The sequence below is a fragment of the Rhagoletis pomonella genome, unplaced genomic scaffold, assembly GCF_013731165.1.
Source record: "Rhagoletis pomonella isolate Grant_MI unplaced genomic scaffold, Rhpom_1.0 Rhpom_scaffold_00003, whole genome shotgun sequence".
Lineage (NCBI taxonomy): Eukaryota > Metazoa > Arthropoda > Insecta > Diptera > Tephritidae > Rhagoletis > Rhagoletis pomonella.
In genome coordinates this window covers 56,998,582-57,010,016 of record NW_023458557.1, presented here as the reverse complement: position 1 = coordinate 57,010,016, position 11,435 = coordinate 56,998,582, and the positions used below count along the sequence as shown (strand labels likewise).

Sequence of the window (11,435 nt, the reverse complement as noted above, 5' to 3'; positions counted from 1 at the left end):
AGAAGAGCCAGCCGATGTGCTCGAACGGTTTTCATCTTTTCCCCGTGCGTTGCGCGTGCTTGCTTACGTATTTCGGTTCCTCAACCATGGGCCCGCGAAAAGAAGAAATACTCCCTGTATCTCAACAAATTCCCTCTCTCAGGTCGAAATTCAGTTTATCAAAACGAGGCTCCTTCCGTTGGCACAATCACGATATTACCCACAGGGAGTAAGCGCACTATCCGCGAGAAAGCCCTTGTCAAAGAAAAGCTCTCTCTTAACTCTCAACCCTTCTCTCGATAAAGAAGGTCTCTTGAGGGTAAACGGACGATTATCCCAATCCGGGCTCAGTTATAATGAACGCCACCCCGTAATTGTGCCCGAAAAGTCTCGATTTTGTTGCTTGTATCTGACTTTCCTCCACAAACTACTTCTGCATGCAGAACAAAGGCTAATGTTTCGCATGGCCCGCCAAGAGTTTTACATTCCCCGGCTGAAGCCGCAGATTAAGAAATGTATCCACCTCTGCAAGGTCTGTGCGCTTCATAAACAGCGGGCTCAGTCTCAAATCATGGCTGCGCTTCCCCCAGAACGCTGTAGTTTGTCCACCCCTTTCTCGACAACTGGTGTAGACTTCGCTGGTCCATTTCAGATTAAAGCGTCTCAGCTCAGAACGGCAACCTTTCTCAAAGGTTATGTCGCGGCTTTTGTTTGCTTCTGGCTGTGCATCTAGAATTGTGCTCTAATCTCACAACAGAAGCATTTCGCGCAGCTTTCGCAAGATTCGTCGGCCGAAGGGGTCTGCCTCGTAAGATTATGTCCGACAACCTTCGTTGGAGCACACCGAGCGCTCAGCAGAGAATTTCTGGAGTTTTCGAAAGAAGTTTCCAAGGACATTCTATCAAATTATTCCCCGCAAGGAGTTGACTGGGTATTCATCCCCCCAGGTGCCCCCCATATGGGCGGCCTTTGGGAGTCAGCTGTCAAAAGCTTCAAAACCCATTTGAAAAAGATAGCTGGCAACCATAAATTCAATTTCGAAGAGTTCTCCACGCTTCTAACCCGTATTGAGGCAGTTCTGAATTCCCGACCTTTATCTCCCCTATCACATGATCCTAATGATATTTTAGCTCTCACCCCAGGTCACTTTCTGAGAGGCGCTCCACTCACGGCGATTCCCGAACCCGACGCGGAAAACATCTCACTGGTCAACCGCTGGGAAAAGCTGAAGGCTTTGCATCATCAGTTTAGCCGTAGATGGAAGGATGAATATATTAAGGAGCTCCACAAGCGCTATAAATGGCAACATCCGCAGAAGGAGATCGAAGAAGGTCAAATGGTGGTTATCAAGGACGAGCTGCTACCCCCGCACGAATGGCGGTTAGGACGCATCATTAAAATTCATCGCGGACCCGATAGCTATGTCCGGGTCGCAGATGTCCGCACGCAGTCGGGCGTACTTACACGTCCGATTGTGAAGTTGTGTGTTTTGCCGTCCTCGTAACTAATAAATCCCTTTATTATCCCTATACAATCACTTTGCTTTCAACTCATCATATACCAACACTAAAGCCCTTTCTATTTACAGTTAACATGTCCGACGCCGAGGTCATCCGCTGTCAGATCTGCCATCGCCAACACGCACTGCGGTTTTGCAAAGGATTCAAGGCTATGAATCCCGGGCAACGCGACGACGTGGTACGCGCACATGGCTACTGTCGCAATTGTTTGGCCCGGTCCCACATCACCGGCTGCTGTGACTCGCGGCATAGCTGCCAAAGATGCGGTCTCGCCCATCACACCATGCTGCACGTCGAGGAAGGTCAGCCCAGTTATCGACAGACCCGAGCTACACAAGCCAGACGTCGTGATTACGACCAGGCCACCTCGCGGACCATTAGGCATTCCCATGCCCGATCTTCGCACTCTCATTCCCGACAACGGCGTGAAAGTAGAAGCCGCTCCTTGCGGCGCCTGAGCAAAAGCCGCACCCCGCGGCGAGTAAGCAGAAGCCGCTCCCCGCGGCGCGGAAGCAGATACCAGACTCCGCGACGGACGAGTCGAAGCCGCACCCCGCAGTAGGAGAGCAAGAGACGTACCCAACTGAACCGCCAATCTCGGCGTGCTAGTAGAAGCCGAACCCCCTTGAACACGAAAAAGAGTCGTACGCCACAGCGGTCGACACAAGACCGGAACACATCAGCACAGCGACGCTCCATACGGTTCGCCCGAACTCCTTCTCGTAAACGAAGTGTTGGCTTCCGACATACAAACCGAGGCATCGAGACGGCGCGCTATCAAAAGGAAAGGGCGAGATCCCTACTCGCCTCCGCGATTCGATCCTTGTCGGACCTTCGAAACGTTTTTTAATGACTGGAGTTAAACAGTAGGTTTTGTGTTATTTTGTGAATTTATCAATTAAAATTGTAAGTTTCCGAATATATTTAAGTTTTTATTCCAAAAGTAAAAACGAAAAGTGTGTTTAGTTACAAGGGCAGCAGTTTTCAAGTATTACTTCTTTTATTTTTGCAGAAATATGCCGAGGCAATGTGTTTGCAAGTGCACCTCCGAGGGAGCTTCTCTTTACAAATTTCCTTCGGATAGAGAAATATCCAGGTAAAACTTTTGAAGTGATTAAGGATTTAATTCATTATTTAAATGCGTTGGCACATAATACAACATGTACGCCAAATAAAAAACGCGTGCAAAATGGTGTACAAATTTAAGAACGGACCGCCTTATTGTGGTTTTTATTGTTTGTTTATTTGTACATCATGATTCATGAAGATTGTAAAAGTTAAAGTTTTTAACTGAACTAGCTTAGCTAAATAACTTTGGACTATGACTCACGTACATAATTCAAACTTATACGAGCGAACGCGATGTGCTGTTTATGCAGGTATCAGAAGTTTTAGGGCCAGTTTTTCATTGCCAGTTTAAACTTAGATCACGTAAACTGAGTTCAAATTGAACAGCTTGCTGACGTTTGATTTGATAATCTTATTTAGTCAGCTCGAGCGTTTAAACTAAGTTTAAACCACAGCCGTGCACTGAAAAACTGGCCCTCAGTCTAGGGATGGCAAAGTCGACTTCGACTTTTTACTCCTGAAAGTCGAATTTTAGTGATCGACTTTCAGTTTATGGAAGTCGACTGAAGTCGACTTTTCACTTTCGATTTTCGACTCTCGACTTTTTTTTAAATTTATTTGGATATAAAAACTGATCTTCTAATAAGGGCGCGGAGTGCTGTTTGGTCGTATTTAAAAAAAATTGCCAATAAAACTGAAAAGTGTGGTAGAGAAATGAATTTTAATGACAGTACAACAACATTGTCAAATCGTTTAAGAGCAGCGCATAAAATTACTATACGAAAACAAATACTTCAAATTTGTTAATCGTTTGTCTCCACAATCTTCAGTTAATAATGAGGTAAGATAAACATAGGTATTTATTTCAAAAATTTCATGCAAGAAGTTTTTCAGCATGAGTTTATGTAAGTTTCTACAGACAGTTTTTGGTTCGAATTTGACAACATTTTAAACACCGCTAAAAATGTTGCTGGTAGGATTCCAGTTAATATGCGACATTAGTCATGTGGATAGTCTCCAATTCTGCTCCATCGGAAAGGCCACATTTTTCAAAAAGTTGTCCGTAATTACCAAATATCGATTAAAAAAATTTTTAGAATTTTTTTTTTTTAATTATATATAAATATAATTTTTAAAAACCCTCACAACCAACATTTTCATGCTTTATAACTGGAACAATTTTCAAAATTTTTAAAAATCCTTTAGTGTCTGTTTTTTTACCTAGCATTGAATTTCACTAAATTACAGATTATTCTAAAGACCACTAGTAAATCATGATATTTTTGGCGTATTCTGACTCTTATATTTATAGCTAATATATGAGTTAAATGCAGAGTATAATTAATACATTTTATTTTTATTAAAAAAGTCGAACAAAGTCGACTTTTCTTCGTGGATCGGTCGACTTTTAAAGTCGACTATACAGAGTCGATCGAAAAGTCGAAAGTCGACTTTCTAGTGAAGTCGAACAACCCTACCTCAGTCTTCCTGAACCTCAGATGTTGATATGCATATCAGAGAATCAATTCTGGTCCTGTGAAAGCGTGAAGTAAAAATATGTTTCATCAAATCAAATCTTTTGTTGTTGCGAAAAGAAAATGTAGATTTTTTGTTTAGAATGACTTGGTAAAGAGTAATATGGAAAAGTCTTTAATTATCGAGAATCATTTAAAACGCCAAATTGAAAAAGTATAGTTTTCACTCAGTTGAAATCTTCATTTTCACTTCACCATTACACAAAATGAGAATTGGCTCCTGCTTTCGCTCATTGAGAACAAGATAAATAATCACCCATGGTACATGGTATTTATGTGCCTTGATAATCACCATTAATTACCATTCTCAAATTATTACAATTTACATATGTATATAAAATCTGATGATTTTTTTTCTGTTTATTCTTTTATCCATCGACAGGCTTTCGGGCTTTCGGACGGGAACGGCGCGTGTTTAAGCAAATTTTTTCAATAAATAGAATTTAGTTATTCACATCTGCCTGATTTTCGTTTATCTAGTTGTGTAGTTTTATTTTTATTCAGTTGATGACAATCAATTAACCTGAACAAAAAATTATTTACAACTAGTTAACCTTATTACCGGGATGGTATGATTATCTTCAATATCTTGTAAGAAAATGTTGTTTATATTAATATATGTAATAAACGTTTCATGACGATTCAGATATTTTAACGTTTTCTTTTTATTTCTTTTTTATTCTTTATTTTAACGTTTCGGGAAAATCTTTCATGTATTCCAAAATATTATTTCCTGATAATTTTTTGTTTTATTTTCATACGTTATGTTTTTATTTTATTTTATTTTTTTGTGAACGGTTGATGGTTTTTTTAATGCATTTGCTTTTTTTATAAAACCTGCAACCTCAATAGCATGTGTATATTTGCGAGGGTTTCACAGATTAGCTTAATATACAAATGTGCATACAAAATTTATATTTTTATGCGTGAATTCCATCATTCTTATACACATACTTTGGCCAAATTTTTAGTATTTTAATATATTTTCACTGTTTTAGTTTTTATTTTCTAATATTTTTGAACTTTTAATAGGCGAATGGAATGGGTTAGGCGCTTGGGCGTCAGAAATACCAATAAAGCATCTCTACGCTTGCCAGAGGCATTTTTCGACTCGACTGCGCAACAAGTTACGGTTATCAAAGGGGGATGTACCTGATATCAATTTGTGTGCACCCACAGTAGAGCCTTTTGGTAGTTTAGTAGAAGAACCTACACTACATGACATTATTCATTTAGGGGTTGAAGATTTTAAACCCATTGAAGAAGGTACCTGCATTTCAATCAACGAATTGATTGAAATGGAGAGTGACTTGGAGGGAGCTCTTCAACCCACTTCTATAGAAGAACAGGTTAGCCTTCCCCTTTAGAAAACTGTAATGAAAATACGCAAAATTACCAAGTTTTAAGTGAAGGGTTCCCCGGAGAATATCAATATCAAGAATTATTAGAGAGAGCTAATGAAGAAATTCATGAACTCAAACAAAAACTGTTAGATAAAGAGCGGGAAATTGAACTTTTGAAAGAACAAAGTTCTTCTAATCAAGAGCAGGGAAATAGCGCGCAAATTAAAGAGATTTGTAGCAGTTTACCCCCACATGTCGCTATATGTGTGAGAAGTTGTCTCTCAAATAATGGCCGTCATCCTTCTGGAAGGAGGTTTGATAGGAGCATTAAAACTATAGCCCTAGGAGTTCAGTTCACTTCACCCTTAGCATATAGGTATTTAAGGCCCCTGTTTCATTGGCCTTCTACAACTACCTTGTCCAAATTTATTAAATGTTGGCCACGTAATCCCGGTTGCTCATACAGCAGCATTAAGTCCCTAGAGTTGAGAAGCCGTGGCTTCACAACAGAACAGAAATATGTTTCGTTGTGTTGTGATGAAATGGCTTTGAAGACCAATTTGAAATATGATAGGTGTAGGGACTTAATAATAGGGTTGGAGGACTTCGGAGATGAAAATCGCACCTCCAGAATAGCCAACAGTGTTCTAGCTATGATGGTTCAAGGCATAGGCGGAAACTCTTGGTCTCAGCCCATAGCATACTTCTTTGTGCACAATTCGTGCAAAGGAGATATTGTAAAAAAATATGTTTTTGAAGTTATCTCGCAACTCCAGGATATTGGTCTTTATCCCTGTCATTTTGTTTGTGAGCAAGGGTCCAACTTCATTAACTTTGCTCGAGTAGCAGGAGTAACCGAAGAAAGACCCTATTTCGAGGTTAATGAACAGGAAATCGCCTTTTTTTATGACTCTCCCCATCTTTCAAAAAGCTCGCGAAACTGCATTCAAAGTAGCAAAAATAAAGTAAGTTTTCGAGGACAACCAGTTCAGTGGGCAGACTTCGCCCATCTCTATGAACAGGATTCCCTTCGCGAAATACGATGCGCACCTAAGTTGACATCGGCACATCTTAGGCCCACATCTTTTCAAAAGATGAGTGTCCATTTAGCTGCACAAGTTCTGAGTAATACAGTTGCTAGTGCAATGCTTTCTCTTTACAGTTCCGAGAATCTCAATAGTTCTGTCTCAAAGTTTCCTAAATACTGCCGAATTTGCCCTTTTCTTCGACCAACTTTTCAATATTTTTAATAGCAATACAGTCGGAGCCCTACGCAAGCACGGTCAGCCATTTACAGGAAGCACGGAGCAAATAAATTTCTTACGGGAAGCCCAACAAACACTTCCTCAATTACAGTTCACGATATATTTGGTCGGGATATAACGAATAGTTTTTCTTTCATAAGAGGCTGGCTTCAAAATATTCAAAGTTTAAAACGTTTGTGGCATTCATTGTCAAATAAGGGATTGCAATACATACGAACCAGAAAACTTTGTCAAGACGAACTTGAACACTATTTTGGACAGATTAGAAGAGGGGGAGGATTGAACCCTAGAACTACTCCATCCATGTTCCCGGACCTTTTCCGACAATCCTGGGGCCTTAGGGATGTGAAGTTTGTTACTAGTGGTAAATGTGAGCCATTGCCTAGCGCTGAGTGGGAGTCGTTTTCATATAATACTTTAGAAAGAGTCTGCAATGATCCTTTGGTTCGGGATCCTTCTTGGCAAACTTTCCAAGGTTTGCCCCGGCTTCTGCCAGACGGATATCAAAATATCAGAAATAGTCTTGAAGTTGATGTCGTGGAAAGTGATTTCCTCCAAAGAAATGCTTTTTCATATTTTTGCGGTTATATATATTTTGAGTTCTTTAAACTACACAAATGTCTGCAGCCTTTACCGACTTTCCAAGAGGATGAAATACCCGAAGATAATTTTATTTTCACAAAAGAAAAAGTGTATGATAAATCTAATTTAGTCAAAGCTCCTCTGGCCTTCATTGAGTTTATGGAAAAACTTGAACAAATTTTAAGCGAAAATTTTGATTCTTGCTGCCATCTAATCGGGTTTTCTAAAGCTATATTTGATAAGATGGAAGGAGTAGAATCTTTTAATTGTTGTATCAACTGCGATCCCAACATTCTTATTATATTTATAAGAATTCGAATTTATTTTTCTTTAAGAATTTTTAATAGGGACCTAAGTTCGCCTCATTTTAAAAATATTAAAATTTTATGTGTTTCACATAGGTAAATCATGTCCCAGTTTTTCGGAAATAAATTAGATATTAAATTCGTTTATTCGTCCTTTATTCAGATAATTTTGCTATTTTCGCAATACAGTTTCGGGTATTTTTTCAAGATCCCTTTTCTTATATTAATTCAAAGCTTATAGGGTCTCTACTGTGGGTGCTTTCAAAAACCTATTCTATAAAACCATATGTACATAAACACTATTTTTGAAAACATAATTTTAATTTTTGCTGTGCAATATTTTTTGTTTTGCATGAATTGGTTTGCTTTTTATGTTATTTTTTACCAATTTCAGTTAAATGTACATAATTAAAAAAACATGAATTATTTTAATTTTTAATATAAGTTTAAGTTATATATTTAATTTCTAATTTTTGCAGTGCAATATTTTTTTGTTTTATATGAATAGTTTTGCTTTTTATGTTCATTTTTATAATTTTGAGTTAAATGTATCGTTTTGCTTTTTGTAGTTTTTTATAATTTTGAGTTAAAGTACAAAATTAAAAAAAAACATGAATTATTTTAATTTTTGTTGTACTATTAGTTTAAGTTATATAGGTGAAAATATGCCTCTGGGGGAACCGAACACCTAAAAAAAAATCGGTAACGCGCCTGATTGCATACCTGGGTGGTGGGGAAAATGCAATATCGCTAAATATATACCGCATTGAATATAATAAAAAATCGCTGATTTACTTCAATCCGGCTTTACGGCTTTAATGTTTTGAATTTGCATATCTGTGACGTTAAATTAAACTAACCTTAGTCCATATAGGAGCTTTTCCATTTAAAGCAACATTTCATTGGGTTCCCAAACAATTTTCCAATGTTTAACTAGCCATAGGCGCCGTTCAAAATGCACTTCCAATAGAAGATTAATAAGAAAAATAAAAAAATTTCGATTGTAACTGATTATTTTTTGATTTAAAGTCAAACTGAAAGTCACTTAAGCTACTTTAATACTCCCATTGTAAAAAATAATACCTATTTTGTTCTACTGAGATGCTGGTAATCAATACAGCTATGAAATTTTTTACATAAAGGAAGAGGCAGCGTGAATTTCTGCACATTTAAATAAATTTCTGGATTATCAAAATATTACAGTAAATTAACGATATCACATATTTCCCAAACCTTTTAGTTTTTAGTTTTCAATACACACACACGCGCTTAAAAATATCTTCATCAAACGTCAGCAGATTGTAGTGCCAAATGGGCGCAACCACGGTTAGCTGCTAGTTTTCAACTAGTTTGCGCAAGTTGGATTTCTTTTAACTGCGGCTTAGAAATAAAAGACTGATGCTTTGTATTTTGACGTTTTGGAATGCACCCAGTGCTACTTTGCCGTGGGTGCAGCGGTCTCGTGTTGCTGGAGCAAATCTCTATGCTAGAACCCATTGCGCAGGTATTTTGACTAACCCAAGTATACAACGACTTCCACAATTCATTCGAACACTTCACCTTACTTCCAAACCTTGGAACACCTGTTGAAAAATAATATCTTATAACTCACACAAAATCCTCATTGTGAATCTTTCACTGACCTGTACAAGCAGTTCAAGGCACAACCAAGTTTGAGCGGCCATTACCCGGAGCTCCTCAAAAATACTTAATATAAATCATTTTACCGAAATACACATATACAACTAATTGATATGAGTTGCTACCGTATAAATTCAGGACATGCATTTGCTTGGAGACTCCTTTGTTTATGGTGGACATAAGTTCATCCAGCACATTCAACGGTCCATTACCCGGAGCTGCTCCAACGAGATGAGTAGATTTTAGTGAGCCTCACATGCCATTGCCTCTGGCTACAAGCGGGATATCTGAATATTTGAAAATAAATAGCAATTATCTATTAAAAATATAAGAAAAGTATTTGTTTCCAATATTACCTGCTCTCCTCGCAATTTCTAAGAAAAATATAAATTCACCACTCGGAGAAACGTCAAAGAACGTGAACCACAGCTGCATTTTTGAGTAACAAGGTTTAAGAACTAGCGTTTTCAGCATTTAAAAGTTCATTAATATTTACGGCGTAATATAACCAGTTAAACATTGAATTATGATAATGTGTATTAGCATCTGTAATAATAGATAATAATTTGCAGTTTTTTTACACTTTTGTAATTATTTTCGGTCACTATTACACAGTCATGACTTGTGCAACTCTGCCATAGTACGGTTGTTGCTCCCTTTTAGACCGGAGTAATTTTTTATACAACTCTGAATCAGCAAAATTCATGCTCCTTCTCATTATCAACCCTGATCACATTTTACCCCCGAGGCAAGGTGTATTAAACAAGGTGGTGTTGGGGCGACAGCTGAGTTTTTCGCCGTGGAGGCCATTACGTCAAAATGATGTGTTTGTTGTAACTCATACCAATGACAGTATGGACATCAGCGTATAATTTGTTAGTGTAATTTTTTACTTATATACGGCCAACACCACCTTGTTAAATACGCCTTGCCCCGAGGAGTACTCGAAAAGGTTTATTACTGTATATACTGTGATCTTAGCTTCCAGTCGGGCAAGCCAGTTAGTCGTTGGTGAATTGCTGGTTTCTCCAGGTTTGCTAATCGGGTTTGATGTATGAATCGGAGACGAGATGTTGTTGTTGTTGTTGTATCGGCACTACTAACAACAACAACAACATCTCGTCTCCGCTAAGATCACAGTATATACAGTAATAAACATTTTCGAGTACTCCTCGGGGGTAAAATGTGATCAGGGTTGAGAAGGAGCATGAACGGTTGATAATGAGAAGGAGCGGAGATGAGATCGTTTGCTTTGCTGCCTTGTTGTCATCGTGCCGGGACTCATATTACACAATTTATTATTTATTAAATTGATTTGATAAATTAACGTGGACTAATAACTTTGAATTAACTTTTGATCAAGACTACTCTAGTTCACCGACAGACAACTTTTCAGAATATATGTATTAGTTCGTGGAAGTGTAGAAGTTAGGAAAATATTACAGCGTCGAAAAAACACGTCTACTCTGTTCGCATGTTTGATTGGTCGCCATGTTCTGTTAAAAAATATCTAAAATAACAAGCAAAAATCCCCAAGTTTTATATCATAGCAGTGGCCACAATGCGTGTTTGTCACAGACACGGTTTATGTCAAAAATTTTGAAGTGAAACTACCTTCTAAAAATTATTGTATCATGGTAACAGCTATTATTACATTAATTCCATTAACAATCGTGCTCCAGAAAACGAAATCTAATATAACTGGTATTGAAGGAAGATTCGTAAAAACCTTAATTAAAATAAAATCCACAACTCAAATTCAATTCTTCGCTAATCTTCAAAAAGCTTGCAAAAATAACAAAAAAAAAACGGAAAAAAATAAGCCACAAAAAAAATTCATTCACTCAGCTTGAACACCCTGTATATACGTGTTAATGATATACGTATGGACGTATGTAATAATCAAGCGAAAAGGACCCGCGAAAGAATAGTAAATAAAATAGATCAAAACAAAAGGTATATTTATAAAAACGTGTGTGGTTATGGCTATTTACGTATGTATATACATATATATGTAGGAAGTTTTTTTTTCTCACTTACCTTATCACTCCCACGATGATTGTACCAACATTGTTGAGAGGATGCTGGAAAGGGCTGAGTAGTTACATACATACATACATTTAGACCTACACACGTCTGTCAGTTGACAGCTGACGGTTGAAGTTATTAAGCGCAGTTTATTAAGCTGATCACTTGC

At 37.8% G+C, this 11,435-nt stretch overlaps 2 long non-coding RNA genes across 3 annotated transcripts; one reads left to right on the top strand and one right to left on the bottom strand.

Moving 5' to 3' along the window:
* The first annotated feature begins 25 nt into the window (after positions 1 to 25).
* On the top strand, positions 26 to 4,749 carry LOC118735317. 2 transcript variants are annotated; one of them, XR_004992564.1, is made up of 3 exons: positions 26 to 2,365; positions 2,512 to 2,595; positions 4,485 to 4,749. It is a non-coding gene; the product is annotated as an uncharacterized LOC118735317 (long non-coding RNA). The 2 variants fall into 2 exon arrangements; XR_004992563.1 differs by lacking the exon at positions 26 to 2,365 and adding an exon at positions 2,370 to 2,405.
* A 3,407-nt stretch (positions 4,750 to 8,156) lies between these two features.
* LOC118736620 lies at positions 8,157 to 9,653 on the bottom strand. Its single transcript, XR_004992741.1, has 4 exons — positions 9,595 to 9,653; positions 9,364 to 9,525; positions 9,241 to 9,304; positions 8,157 to 9,180 (listed from the first exon to the last, which is right to left on the bottom strand). It is a non-coding gene; the product is annotated as an uncharacterized LOC118736620 (long non-coding RNA).
* Positions 9,654 to 11,435: the final 1,782 nt, after the last annotated feature.